Consider the following 16,716-nt stretch of genomic DNA (forward strand, 5'->3'; position numbering starts at 1 on the left):
AGCTTCAGTTTCAATGTCCGAGAGTGGTTTAGAAGTAAGGTTTAGAATAAGGTCTGGACGTCCCAAAGTTTTCCATTTGCTGTTTTTTATCAATTTCGCAAGTTTGTTATTCAATTTAAAGTTATGGCGTGTGTTAAATTTTTTGATAGATCTGTAAATGTTCTTAATTGATCTGGGTGTTTTCTTGTTTTTTCTTACGTGCCTTTAGAATATGCAGTCCCCAATATCTTAATGATGAATTTCAATATATTACGAATGTTTTAAGAAAACTACAGTATCCATCCTATTTCATTTCTTACGCAAAGAAAAAAGCTACGAAAATACACTATAACATAAACACACAGAAAAATAAAACATATACCTCACTATTAAACAGACATCTTTTCATTCCCACCCACACCAAAAATACAAAAATCTACGACACTCTTAATAGACTTGGTTTTCACCTGATACAAACAACTTCCTCAACCATAAAACAGACATTAAAAACTACCAAGCACTCTCCCAAAACCCTCACATCCGATGCCGGTATATATTCCATCCCATGTAACAACTGTCAATAAGCGTACATAGGTGAAACACAACGAAAATTGAAATTAAGACTTAACGAGCACAGAAGAGATATGAGGAATGGTAACGCCCTAAATGCACTCTTTTGCCATTGTGCAGAACACGATCACTCATTTAATTTAGATCAAGCGAAAATTATTAAATACGTGATAGATAGAGCTAAAAGAAGACTTTTAGAATCAGCACTAATTTTGAATACTAATACTATTACGCAAAGAAAAGGCTTCTACCATTTAACCCCTAGCATAGGGAAAATAATAATCAAAGAGCCAGGTATCAGGGTGGATCCTGGCTAGCCGTTTTTCTTTGAATGTTTCAGGAAAATGAGTAGTTTCGCAGAAGAAAAAAAAATGTACATATTTATTTTAAATGCATTTTAAAATTGTATATATATGACATCAAACAACCTTCCCATACGCACACATATTCGTCCTTTCCCGACATGGGTTGGATTTTAAAAAACTGTCTTTTTTCGCACGATCTATGACTTTTTCTTTTATCACATTTTTATTTCAATTATCCTGAAGATGTCCTCTGAGACAAGGACGAAACGTTGATTTTTTAATAATTTCATTCGGTTTTTTCTATTTTTTCTTTAAACATAACGTCAACCACCGCTGGTACATTTTTTTCATTCCTTATACATATATATATATATATATATATATATATATATATATATATATATATATATACTAGCAAAAGTACTCGTCGTTGACTGGGTTTAAAACAGCCTACAGAAAATGGACTCTAATTTATGAAAGTATGATAGGTTATGGGAAGAAAGGGCTGTGAAGAGATAGCTTCGAATTTGGGGGTATCAAAACCAAAGCAAAATATGATGAAAGTAAAAATAAAATAGATACACCCCATAATTCATTATACCATACCTGTTCACATTGAAACACTTATCACAATATTCTGTGGATCTATATTATAATAAGTTGTTAAACTTTGTGACATATTTCCATTCTATGGAGGTCAGGTTCGAACGAACACCCCATAATTTTATTATAACATATTTCTTCAAACTGAAACAGAATTATCAAAGTATACTTACGCAGATAGATATGAAAAGTCTTAATTAAAGTTTGTGCCTATTTCCGTTCTATGGAGGCTAGGCGCAAACGCAGACCCCACATTTTTATTATACCATCTCTATTTAAGTTCAAACATACTTACCAAAGTTTTCTTATGTACATCTATATCAAAAACACTTGTAATTTTTTTTTTAATTTTTTAATTTTTTATTTCTATACTTTGTGGACCAGGCGCGAAGCAGACCCCACAATTTTAATGAACCACCGTTCTGCCAGATCAAACATACTCATTCCTGTGTCTCGATTCATCTTCCATCATTATATGTAATCAGTTTTTTTTAAAATAGTCAACCATATAGGAGCCTATTCGTGACCACACACACACACACACACACATACACACACACACATTCAGCTTTATATTATAGATATAAAGGACTACTTCAATCTTTGATAGACTATAGATACCCGCGAAGGGGTTCCTGCGCGTGAAATTTTTGTGGCAGGAGGTGCGCAACCTCCAACCACCCCTCTCCTGAGGCGACATTGTGAGATACCAGTGGTAAGTAAAGTATCTGTACAGCACAACTTGAAACAAATGCCGAGATAAGCGGAGAGCATATACAGCGCCTAGAATTCCCAAATGGTAATCAATCTGGTACTAACCAGGCTCAACGTTGCTTAACTTCGGTGATCTGACGAGAACCGGTGTGTCAACGTAATCATGCCGTACATGTATATATATATACACGCGGTTGTGCTGTACAGACTCTTATATGGCATATATATATATATATATATATATATATATATATATATATATATAGTAGCGTTCATGTGTATATCTGTGTGTATAACTCTTCTACAGCCCACATAACTGGACTGATCATGACCAAACCTGGCACGATGATAGTTCACCCACCTAGGGATAAAAAACGCCATTTCCTAAGGTTAATATCAAATATCAAGGTCATAGCCACTAAAGCGATCATGACCAAACCTGACATGATAATCATCCCCTACCTAGACATGTCTCAAACAATTTTCAAGGTAAAGATCAAAAGTCAATGGTTATAGCCCCCACACATATATATATAAGCATAGCACAGACCTGACGAATTCTACGGAAAAAGGAACGCAGAATATTCTGTGTAGCTTAATTGTCATATTAACTTTCATAATTTACTACCTAGCTCTACCTATGTATTGAGCACTCTTGGAGTAAGTACTAAACATTTACACATAAAATTATATCTTCGTATATTGATTTATGTGATTAAATGAAGTAAACACATACACACACACACACATATATATATATGAGAGAGAGAGAGAGAGAGAGAGAGAGAGAGATGGAGATGGTTGTATATATATATAATTAAAAATTACTAAATAAAAATGAATCGATATACTGCAAGGCAAAACAAAACCAAAATCGACTATTTTAATTGTTTCTGTTATATGTTTCGAGTTTTATATTTTTTTCCTTTTTTCTTTGTCTTTATGTCTTCTTCCATTCCGTCCAAGTTTCATACCCCCTTAAGATCCGTCCTCCGTCCACATAATTCCTTGCTCTGTTCTTACGGCGAATTGTCCAAATCGGTTCTACCCATTTCCTCCAATGGGAAATGGGCTGCCAGTTTAATCAAACCGTCCATTTCGCTCGCCATTTTAAAGACCGGTCAAACACCCATTTCCTCACACTCCCGTGATGCTTCAGTGCTCTTTCATTCGGCCTGCCTCATTTGGGCAACAATCTAATCGACGCTAAGGAGACGTGTCTCTCGGACGCTCAATTATACCCTATAAGTGTTTGCTTGCATTGCATACAGAGGCTGCTTATTTGACGAGATTGGATTGGAGAACGGAAGCGCTCGTTGGATACCGATTGGCTGTAATTGATATTCGGTACATTACTTTATTTGCAATGCTTATCCTCCGAATTAGTGCTTAATAGACGTTTGCAGATAAAATACCGATCATGAGAGTTAAATAACAATAACAACACAACAATAATAATACAAAATGATAATAACAATAAGAGTAATGGCAATAACAATAATAATAATAATAATAATAATAATAATAATAATAATAATAATAATGACAACGATAATAATAAAATAATAATAACAAAAACAATACAACAATAATAACATATAATATAATTTACGATAATAATCATTCAAATAATTATAATAAAAAATAATGATAACAACCACAATAACAACAATAATAATAATACTATTAATAATAATATTAATAATAACAAGAATAATAATAACAACAACAATAATAATAATATTAATAATAATAATATTAATAATAACAATAATAATAACAACAACAATAATAATAATATTTATAATAATAATAATATTAATAATAACAATAATAATAACAACAACAATAATAATATTAATAATAATATTAATAATAATAATAATAATAATAATAATAATAATATTAATAATAACAATAATAATAACAACCACATTTATAGTAATATATACGCATAATAGGTAAGTATTTATTCTTATTTAATGTAACAAAATAATACAGATCAAACGCAGGAGAATGAAACTAAATATAAACCAAAAACTCAGAGGAAGAAATTGACAACAAAAGAGAATAGTCTAGTAAGAGAATGTTATTTCAAAAGTCATCTCAGTGACCGAGGATATCGGAAACAGATTTAAGAGTTGTAGGACATGTCCAGTGAATACGGAACAAAGAATTGCAGACTAAGCAAAACTATTTCTTAAGAAAGGTCGGGTTTCTGATCTGAAACTAATGGAAATCTTACGGGAACAAATGACACAACAGACCCAGAAACACCGAAAACGCAAAAGCTCTGCAAAACTAAAACAGTATAAACATGGAGGCCAAAACCTATGAAACAACCAAACTTAACGAGAATGAAGCAGCTGAACTAGAAAACATCGTACACCTTATTAATGAAGAAAAAACAAAACGCCCATCCCTAAGACACTAATAACGGAAGAAACTAAAAGCAGGGGAAAAGTGAATAAGCTCCTTCCATGCACCCCAAAGTATACTGTTATAGATCTAAACAATTTTATTTATGTATTACGTATGGGGATGAAAGCAGGAAAAGGGCTGGGGAAAGAAAATGAGACGACAAAACTTGCCTGGGAATTCAGCTTGGAAACCCAAATTAACACAGGCAAAAAAAGTAGCCAAAGTGATAACCCAAAATGAAAGCGAATAGAAGAGGATTGACAATTGAAATGTGACCAGCAGGGAGGGACTGAACAAAAAACAAGAGGAACTGAGGCAAATAATAGCAACACAAAAAATATGCAAATCAGTATATGAACAGTGCAATGAAAACAGGGCATTTAGAAACAATGAAAGATAATTCTATCAGAACGCAAACAGCAGTAAAACAAAAACGAAAAAAAAGAAGGACCCGACCTGATAGAAACACAACGCTACTGGAGTAAGATATGAGAAGGGCGAAAAGATCAAAATAGAAATGCCGAATGTCTAAAAGACTGAATAAAGAGATACAGAAAACCAAAGAAGGGACACAGAATGAAATCAACAAATAAACCCTCAAGACAACCTTACGAAAAAATGGCAGCCTGAGGAGCGCCAGGTTATAACGAAATACACGCATGCTGGTTTTAAAAAATCACATCTCTATAGAATAGACTTACTCAGAACCTGAAAAGACGTACAGATGATGTAAACGTGCACGAATTGATGACCAAAAGTAGAAGCACATTGTATAACGTGACCGTTACGCTCGAACAGTGTTAGTGACAGTTCAAACCTCTACTCGGACCCCACACTGTCTGGTACAGTCGTAAACGAACAAACAAATGCTGCTGTTTTCCCACGCGCTCATATGCTCTCTGTTGCAATCATTGCAAAAAGGAATCGACAAAAGGAACCATTTCCAGCGATTACAGGCCTATAACATGTTCAATGTGGAAAATACTAACAGCACAACTAAGAGAACAAATTTACCCCGCCTTTCATACTCTTGGAAAACTCTGAAGAGAACAGAAAGGGAAAAGGGGTACACATGACTTATGAGAGATAAACCAGTAGATTCTGAAAGAAGTAAAAATAAAAAAAAGAGTATAACAATGGCGCTGATCAACAACAAATAAGCGTATGATCAAATCCCTCAGTTATGGATAATATAATATCTGGGAATGTACAAAATACCAAACAAGATTTTCAATTTTACTGAAAATGCAATAAGATCATGGAGACTTGGCAGTACATAACTGAGGTTAAAATAACAAAATTCATCTTTCAATCATCCAAAGAAATTCTCTATTACCATCACTATTCATCATAGCAATGATGCCCCTTAGTAAGGTACTAAGAAAGAACCACGCTTGATACAAATTCACTAACAAATAAAAGAATAAACAACTTAATGTATATAGACGAACTGAAACTGTTTGCAAAAACCAGTAAAGCAAATAGAGATGCTAAATAAGCACAACTAGTTTATTTAGCCAGAACATCTGAATGGAATTCGGCATAGAAATATGAGCACTGTTTATCATGAGAAGAGAGAAAACTAGAGGCAATAGAAACCATGAGCCTACCTAATCAAGTGCCGATCAAGGCACTAGGTGAACATGACAACTACAAATATCTGTGGGGTCTTTGAAGCAAACACCATGAAAGTAACATGCATGAAAGGGCCAAGAAAACCTAAACTGCAAAATGTTAACTACACTCTGATCCTAAAAATGGTGGCCTCAAATTCGGATGACACCAAAGAATTTTCAAGAGTCTGGACCGATCGAGAAAAAAGATCACTAACTGGAAAAGTGCGGAGAGCACACGGACCTTTGGGAAACTTTTACTAACCGAAACTCGCGAGAATACCAATCGTCGATGCCAGCGAAAGGTTAATGTTAAGCGGTTGTTACGATAATGCGAACTCATCTGCTATGATTATGTAGAACAGTAAAGAGCACAAGAAACTTGGGGGGACTGGTTGTCACTGAAACTGCAGAGGTCATCGTAGGTTTATGCTAGTGAATGACTGCTTTCGATAAGCTGTATGGGAACTCCTAGTGAGTGAATAATAATACTTATACATACGATAATTTGGCTTTTTGTGTTTGCAAAACATATGGACACCACGATAATTTGTTACAACACAAAATGCTTGTTAAACGTGAAAGCCATGACATAGTGCTATCAACCAAAAAAGTACTGAAATCACCATGTCTATACAAGCTTCTGTGACTGCCCTTTACTGCTCATCGAAAATGGACCACATGCATCAAATCTGTTGCTAAGATCACTAGTAAAATGGTTTGATCACTCTACCGCTCCAGTAAATATCTCACTGCCGATGCAACCCTCTATCTGTATAAGAGACAGATGTGCCCTAAAAATTGCTACATCTGGGAAGGAGCTGCTCGGCAAGATCTATCCTGCCTTGATAGATTTCAAAACCGGCTTGAAAACTAATATTTGATACCCTTTTTGTTTTCCCTAAAACCTCGTTCCCGCAGAAAAATGGTCGCGAGCCTTTCTCTGCTCTATCGATATTTTTCTGGCACGTGCTCGAAGGAACTCGACCCTATGGTCCCCACTTTGAAACTTTCACAAAAAAATGCTCGACTAGACTGAACGACTATATATGATTTCCCTACTCTCTATCTGTGCGTAAATGTAGACGCAGATTTCATGAACAGAACTGTCTGCATGCGGAACATTGTTCCGATGGCATGCTTCTCGGTTGAATAAAACATGGTAACCTTCAAATTTAATGCAAACAATTTCCTCTTAAGCTGTCCCCATAAATAATCAAATTCTATCCAATTGTCATAATTTACAATTATTACGCTACCACCTTACATTCAATACAACTTATCCTCGAGTGGCCTTCGACACATGATAAATGGTGATTCTACAGTAAAAAAAAATGCAGATTTCTGTATGAATCAGCGAATACTAGCAGAAGGCTTGCTTTGGTGTTGTAGTAGGTCATGTTGGTGATGTTCTCGATGTATGACCAAACGAAGTAGTTTAGCAGACTCAAGTGGGAGGAGGACAGATGCCTGTGAGAGAAGGGTACACGGTTGTAGCACTTCTTCTGAAGCCAAACGTGGGTCTTTTTAGCTTGCGGACTGGCGATAAGTCCTGCTGAAACACTTATGGTATGCCAGCGGCCTCCTGATTGCACGAAGGGATCACCACACTGTTCAGCTCATTCACATACACTTTGGTGTTGATTTTCAAGCCAACTTCGAAGATATGAGTTGGCATGATATGGCCCTCACTTGAAACCACAGAAAAGTCCATAACTGTGGCTTTCATTACCCTGTGCACGTCTATCTTATTCGTAGCAATCTTGCAATTCATGTTGAGGGTGCTGGCAATGGTCCTATTCTCAGAACTTTTGTCGCTAGAGAGCATGAGTTGTACAGCGGCGCATCTCCGATCTCGCTCGGTGAACACTGAGTCACTTTAAGACGTGATAGAAGGGGCTTATCGCTCTTCGAATTTTTACACAACTGGCCAACCAATAGATAGTTTGCAACAAAAACAAAAGAGAAAATCGGTTTTGATGAAACGGAAATGGAATCATGTAGTCTTTTCTTAAGGCAACAATTATATCGTTCCACCCTGATGCTAACTGGTCAATTAAAGAAAGTAAAATTAATGTTCAATAACTTCTATACAAACGTTTAAGGAGTAAAGAACAATTTGAATGAATACTCAAATATTGATCTATCTCATATACAGATCAAATGGTAATCTCAGGAAGGGGTTATTGATTTCTGAGAACTTCGATTTAACTAAAATGAAAAAAAAGCACTTTAATTTTTCTAAACACCATTCGTCTGCATATGTTTTGTTAGAACAACTTGGCATCAGGATAATTCACTTTAGATATAACTTTGGCGATATATTTAAAATGATAATTCTTTAATTTTATATAATTTTATATAAGACCAACCTGTAAGTCAACACTACACTGGCTTTTCCAAAAATACTGCATATTTTCCAACTGATTTAGTCCACGATAACAGCACTTATTGTTCTCCTTGAATCTAGTAAAACAAATAAAATACGATGGATATACAGCGACACCTTTACCTTGTCAATTAAGGAGATGAAAAATATATTCCAGCGAATTTTTTCTACTGTGATTTCACTCCAAACAAGACGCAGTGCCAAAATGACGCTGGAAGCTATTATTTAGAACATTAATTAGTTATGATAGTCAATCCATTTGGATGACGACGTCTTCTTCATTTATTTTTATTTTTATTTTTTATTAATAATTCATTTTTTATTCATATTTTTTTATTGACTTTGTTACTCCGTTGATGACTGTAAGGCCGACGCACATATAGAGCACTGGAAGACAGGATTTGTGTTTTGACGGTGAGTGGTTACCGCTCGTCGGTGTCTCAGTGTGCGACGGTCCATAGCTGCTCGCTCATCCTCGGTGTTTAAGTAGGCCATCCCTCTATCAAATGTGGAGCGTCAAGTGCCTCTGTCTGCTGTCAAAATCTCCAAAAGAATGAAGGGGATATTGCAGCGCTTGAGGGTGAGATTGATGCGGTCTGTGCAGCGTTTCTTTGGACAGACGACATTTCGTCGGCTGTGAGTGAGCTGACCGAAGAGAATTCTTCGATTTAGTCTGTTGAAGTCATCCTGATGACGTGGCCCAACCATTAAAGCCGACGGCGGATAAGGTGTGACTTTAGAGGGGCAACTCCAGCTCTCCTGCGAATTAGAGGTGAAGCATCTACTGTAGTCGTCGGATGCGAAATGATTCCAACGTGATATTTTGAACCAAATTTATAGAGATACTATGTAAAAAGTTTAGCGGCGAGATGTCTTCATATTACAATTGTAACCCTGCATGATCAGGAAAGCAATTAAGCGAGAAGGAATTCCGAAGTCTATCAGTTCGAGGGAAGAAACTGCTTTACGAGAAGATTTTCCGGAGTCCAGATATCTCTGCAGTGTATGGGCGAGATTTAGCTGCTTGTCGGTTTGACTTCTTTACTTGCTCAAGAGAATTAAAAAAGACATTAATGGATTATTCGAATATCTATGTATTTCACATAGAAATTAATTATTATCTATATATTAATACGATACGTGTGTGTTCTTTTCTGTGTCATGATTACATCTGTGTCGTTGTATTGTTATACACTTTAATTCTTGTCATAAATAATTTTACCAAGAATTCTTCATAAGTTTTGGTTTCTGTTTCGATTATAGCTGATAGCACTTAAGTCATATATTTTTTATGATTAATTTTATCAAGAATTCTTTTAGTTTTAGTGTCGTTTTCGATTATGGCTGAGGGAAATAAAGTTATATATATATATATATATATATATATATATATATATATATATATATTATTTGCATAAGTTTTTATTACGGTTTCGATTGCAGTTAATGCACCCGAGTCATATGGATATAAAGGGTGACTCAAAAAAACAGGCCTCAATTCTAATTAGGTCCCGTTTCTTAGTGTTTTGTCCGAATGAAATGAAACTTTGGTCATAACTAGTTTATTATATTCAAAACGTTACATCAAAACACTAGGGTCTTTGGCCTTTTTTCTCCGTTCTACAGCATATGTTCTAGATGGCCTCCATTTAGCTCCGTGCATTTCTTGAAGCGCAGCAGGAAGTTGTCCATGACGTTCTTACAGACCGAATTTTTAATGGCTCTCATCTCCTTCCTGATGGCTTCCTTGAATTTCGTAATGGTTCTGGGTTTCTCTGCGTAGACTCTGTCCTTAAGATAGCCCCAAAGAAAATATCTGGGGAGCTTAAGTCCGGGCTATGGGGTGTCCACTCAAAATCAGTCTTGAGACTGATCACTCGGCCTCCGAAATTCTCTTTCAGCCAATCTCAAGACAGCTTTGAGGTGTGAGAACTTGCTCCGTCCTCTGGAACCAGAACTAGCTCATGGACGACGGGTAGATGTTCCGGAGCTCACTCTTGAAGGTTTTGAGGACCTCCACATACCGCTCCTTGGTGATTGTCACTGCTGCGCCAGATTCCTCGATCAAGATTGGTCCAATGATGTCTCTGGTCGAGATTGCAGCCCACACCGTACACTTAGGAGAGTGCAGGGGCTTGGTAGCTACTTAATTAGGTTTTGAGGGCCCCCAGAAGACATTTGTCTTGGAGTTCGCCTTTCCATCAAGATGGAAGTGAGCTTCAGCTGAGGTCCAAAGGAAGTTAAGGAAACTTGGTGTCTCCTCGACCTTATCGAGCATCTTGACTGCCATATCCCTCCTTTGCTTCCTGTCTGAGGCTGTAAGGGTCTGTATTCTGTATGGGTAAGCCCTGATATCGTTCACCAGCACTCTCCTGCAAGTCTCACGGGACATACCGAGGAACTGACTTCGCCTACGCACAGAGCGTTTCGGACTCTACTGGAGAGACTTTCTCACTCTTTCGACCAGCTCGGCTGTTCACTTTTTGGGACGTCCCGAGTGGCTTGGACGGTTCTCTCTGGCAGCGTTGAGGTTCTCCACGGTCCCATACTTCTCGAAGTGGTCCACCCAGTTCTGAATTCTGCTTGTGGATATAGCCTTTTCACATTCGTACTGACGCATGAAACTGTCCTGGGTTTTCTTACACAAGCCTGTCTTGTAGTTAAATTTAACACAGTGTATTCTTTGTCCCAGCTCCCACTGGGGTCTTGGTGTACTCACGGTCGTGATTTTGCTATGTTCTGTAAAATAAGGCAATCGGTGAATAAATAATGGGTATATCATATAACCTGTACACGGGGCCCGTTTTTTTTAGTCACCCTGTAATTTTTTTTATTTTTTAAACTGCAACTTTATAACACATAAAAATCGATAGAACATTAACTTTATAATAATATATAAGATATCTGCAAGAATTAAAATATCATTTTTTAGCGTACTTTACAGCCGGACTTTGCCGGTCGTTCGTGCTAGCTTGGATAAATACCTTTGCAGTTTTAACCAAAAAAGCTACAGTAATAACAGAACGTCTCTATTTACATTGAACAGCTACAGAATGCCAACATCAATATATTACATATTAATTAGTCTCCTATGGAATTTCCACAGGTCCCGTATAATATCATGAGCTGCGAACGCGTGGTAAGGATAGTTATTTCTTGTTATTATATTTATTACAACATTAAGCATTAACCATCAGCATGTTCACATCCATGGTAAACAAACATCAATTTATAATCACCAGATAACACATTCTATTTCACAAATAAACACAATCGAAAAACCATCCCATTTACACAGAGATTTGCTTTCGACAAATCGTCTATTGAGCAGAGCATGTCAACATATTTATTTGGTCCAGATCATTACGTTTCCATTGAAACGTGTCCGATTCCAATTTATTCGAGCAATCTACTTTCCCTCCAAGAAGCCTCTAAAATGACGATCAACTCCGAATGAAAACACTACTGCCATATAGGCATGACACTTGTTGGGATACATTCCTCGTTCACCTTGCTTTGGCGATTCTATCTTTAATCCAACTTTTTATGGCGTTTTTCATCTTGGATTTTCATTTAACATAGGTTATTCGATCTATGTAAGAGGAAATTTATTTCCGATAAATGATCGGTGATTATTTGTTCTACTCAGATTAAAAATCCAAAAATCGTTATTAGAAGTTTGGTCCGTCAAGCGCGGAATTATTATGATCATCATTTTGTATGGAGATTCTATTGTTGGTATTCGTTTCTCAGATATTTTTCTAATTAGAATTCTTTCTAGAAAGAAATCGGTTACTTGTAAACCACTTGTAGATCACGGGTAGGTTGCTAAAATCGATCTGATTTTTATTGCTTATCTCGTAGATTGACTAGATTGAGATTCTTTAAGAGGCTACTAAAAATTCTCTGATTGTTGTCTGTTTATCACGCTTAAATTCAAATTAAAATTGCTGTTGCTCTGTAAAGTTGCAATTTTTAATTGCTCTTCATTAGACATTCAAACTGAAGTTAATCACAGTATTTTCCCTGATATGTCAAATGTTATTTTAAAATAGAATTGTCGTCAGTCCGTCAAAGGAAAGTTTTAACTACACTACAAGAAAGGGTGTTGTAGGTGTTTAGGGCCCAAGAAAAAGGGGGAAAAAAGGAAATAAATGAAGGTAGTCCTGCATAATTTGACCCGAATTCGCGTGAATCATTTATTTATATTTCATGTTAATCAGTAAAGATTAATTGATATTATTATTTTGGAATCTGTTATACATTAGTTTTAAATAAATTTTTCATCTGTCCATCTGTATTGTTTTTAATTACATTTTATTAGTCTGTCAAGGTCAAGTATATATTAGGAGTGTTTCAAAAATAATGCCTTCTATTTTTTATTCCATAAGCATGGAGCAGGGTGGATTGCAAATTGCATTGTCATAATTACTGAACTTATGTATTCATTACCTGTATCCATTATATGTTGCAGATATTGACGGCCCGAGGTTCTAAAACAGCAATCCCTGTCAAGAACGTGCGTCAGAAGCGGAGATCCCTAATAGAATTCATAGTAAAGTACATTGAAAATATTGGTGAAAATGTGGCACAAATAGTCGCTTGTTGTAATGGTACTACTACCGTTTTCGTAGCTACTCAATTTTTTGAGTTAAAATAAGAGGCTTTACTTTTGGAATGATCTTCGTATGACAAATCACGTTCCATACGCTCCTGCACAGCCATCATTCATCGCTGGCAAAAGTGCGTTGAGAATAGTTGTGACTATGTTGAATAATACGTTTTAGAGAACAAAATGTCGGTTGTTTTAATTGTAAAACTCCTCAACTTTTTTGTTTAAAAATATGAATCTTTACTTTTGAAACTACCGTTGTTATATAACACTGTGCAACAGATTTCAGGTTAAAAATAAAGTATTGGTTTTAAATCTAGCTTTTATTTCTTTATATTACCCACCAGGTTTTGGAATATAAATCTGTTATTATTGGTTATGAATGTAAAACAGCATTTTCAGTTTAAATAACAGCTATCGTCTTAACGTATTTTTATGTTATCGTTTCTTTTCATATTCAAGCAGGAGTTTTCTAACATACAAGCTTTTCATTTCCATCAAAAAGTTTCTTCATCACTTAAATATCCTGATGGAATTCCTCGCCATGTTCATCATTCAAATCATATTTCTGCAAAATTCACGAATGTGAACATTTTTACAAAAAATGTTTACATATATCAAGAGAAAGGAGATCAAACAGGAATTTCTTCACGTCATTGTGCATAAAACAAACTGGACACATATTCCATGTACTTTTGCGAGTGTTGAACAATATTATTTCTTTTCTGCCAAAAATATGTTGAAAAAAAAATCTCTGTATGCAAAGTTCAAGCTTTATCCTCTCATTCCTGTTCGGTCTAACTTAAGTTTAAAATACTATTTTCATTGGCTTGCTGTACTTTATTTTAAAATAGAGTTTCCCTTATAGGAAAAAATTTAAACATTCTTAAAAATTGATAGTCATCTTCGACTATAATGCCAATAAATACACTTAATAAACCATTTCTATCTATATAAAAGCCAAGTGCGCCCAAGGATGGAATACTGCTGCCATATCTGGGCAGGAGCTGCTAAATACAGCCTATGAGTACAAAATAGACTTCGGGGCTTAGTGGGGGATGCCCTTTTCTCTACCCTGCAACCTCTCTCCCACAGAAGAGATGTTGCGAGCTTATCCTTGTTTTATCGTTATTTCCATGGCAGGTGCTCCTCTGAACTCCAATCTCTGGTCCCCCCTCGCCAATCTTTCACGAAAAACACCCGTCTAGCTTAATCCACTGTGAAAAATTTCCCCCACTCTTAATCTGTGGCTAAATCAAAACGTGGATTCCATGAACAAAGCTTCTTTCTTAGAACTGCACGCCTGTGGAACTCTGTTCCGTCTGCCTGCTTCCCACCTGACTACAACTTGGATACCTTCAAGTCCAACGTAAACAAATTCCTAATGAACCGCCCCTTAAGTAAACACTTCATCAAATCTCCACATTAACGTAATGTACTTGCAATAACCCTTATCCCTGAGTGGCTTCCGGGCCTTGATAGGTGATGACCACCGTGTAAAAAAAAAAGCAAAAACACCTCATTTCATGTATTATATCTTATTGGAATCCTTTTGTATTTATTTATCTGCGGTCTGTTATCCTTACCTTCATAATTGTGTTTTCACCACGTTTCGGCCGACTCATCTTCTGATTTTCTTCAGGTGGTTACATGTAACGGGATAGGAATGATGAGTCTCTTAACTGTTCCTCAGTAATTACTGACTTCCATAGTTGTTGTCGTCTCACGATGCATTGGCCAACGAAATCGCTGGCCAACATCAGAATCAACACACTTTTGCCAACGCAAAACAAGTGTAATAAAAATCTTGCATTCTGGTGGCGATGAAGTAGTTGAAGGTGTTTTTGATATCGCTTAGGTTTTTAAAATATTTTTCACGCAGAAAGTTTTCGAGATGCTTGAAAAAATCGTTGTCGAAGATGAGAGGTCTGGAGAGTATGGCAGATGAGGCAAGGTTTCCGAGCCTGATTCGCTCAATTTCTTCAGGGAGGGTTTAGCTACGTACAGTCGGGCATTGTCATGGAGGAGAATAAAGCATTTTCTGTTGACTAATGCTAGGTGTCTTTTTCGAAGTTTTTGATATATTTCATCCTTCGCCGTCATACAATGGATTAAAACTGGTCGAAGATCACAAAACAATCAGCATAAATTTCTTTTCGGTGCAACTCTGGCTTCAGAAGCTGTCCTGGAGCTCGGTTGGCGTCTAACCACTTAACTGAGCGTCGCTAGTTGTCGTGAAAACGCACTTTTCATCGCAAGCCACAATCCGGTCAAAAAACTGGTGGTTCTTGTTGGGTAAAAGAAGGGAAGATGACACTTCATAACAGCGTTTCTTTTGGTTGTCGTTCAATTCGTGAGATTGAGTTATGAAGGGTTTTACGTCTTTCCAATCTTTCTCAAGTGGTTGGACATTGTCGTGTACGTTACTTCTAATTTAAATTCAAATTCTCGACCAGTTGTGCTTGGATTGGCTTCGACTAAAGCTCTTAATTGATATTGCCGACATCCGAGAGTCGAATATTACACTAATCATCTTCAGAACTCTCGTCGCCGCCACAAACTTTGTTAAAGTACCATTATGCCGTGACTTCAGTAATGGTTCCTAGGCCAGACGCTTCTTTTATATCGCGAGCTGTTTCGGCAGTTTAATTGAAATTAGAATATTGTGCGAATTTGTTTGTTCTTTCATCTTGTATTTAATGTTCTTAACAGAAGACATGGTTGGGTTAAAACGCTTGTAATTTAAACTATTAAATAGAGCGAAAAACGCTCTTAAAAATAATATATGAAGTGAAGGTTTTATAAGGAAAACATTTGAAAATACATCATCTGAAATCAAAATAAAATTCTGCAAGAACTTTCTTCTCAACCTAATATCGGCATGACGTGCTTCGTTTATTAAATGTTATTGTTTCCACATTTTCTTCTTCCTTGGCACATTTTTCCCTCACAGACGTCATGAGGCTTGTCTCAATGTTTTTTTTTTTAAATAAATATGTGTTCTTCAAAACTATCTTATCTATGCCCTGTTTTTTTTTTATAGATCGTTTGACTCGTTAGTCTGTCTCTATCGACATGTTGAGATCCTATTGTTTTACAGCCTCCTATTTCTACAGCTCTCTTCCCTACAACCTCTTTCATTGGTTATCAAGTAAGATCTTTGACTTACTTGTAGTTTCCTCAAATAATTTTGCATGCAAAATCCGATCCCGCATTTTGCTAATTCCTACCCTCTGAGAAGGAAAGTATTTCTTCGAAACTCCGCCGATTAAGGACTATCCACTTATCTAGTGTTTCCTTTTAAGATTAAATATGTTTTTAACTCATTTCATAGTGTCTTTAACATGTTTTATTAAATGTTTGCTCGTATATATATATATATATATATATATATATATATATATATATATATTTATATATATATATATATATATATATATATACATATATATATGTTTGTGTGTGTGTCTTATATATATATATACACATACATACTAGCGGGAGGTACCC

The 16,716-nt window shown here is 36.0% G+C and overlaps 1 pseudogene; it reads right to left on the reverse strand.

Annotated features, from left to right (window-relative positions):
• Positions 1 to 2,228: 2,228 nt before the first annotated feature.
• On the reverse strand, positions 2,229 to 2,345 carry LOC145252932 (5S ribosomal RNA; annotated as a pseudogene).
• Between the last annotated feature and the right edge of the window lie 14,371 nt (positions 2,346 to 16,716).

Source organism: Euprymna scolopes, chromosome 29, assembly GCF_053919585.1.
Source record: "Euprymna scolopes isolate OS-2025 chromosome 29, ASM5391958v1, whole genome shotgun sequence".
NCBI lineage: Eukaryota > Metazoa > Mollusca > Cephalopoda > Sepiida > Sepiolidae > Euprymna > Euprymna scolopes.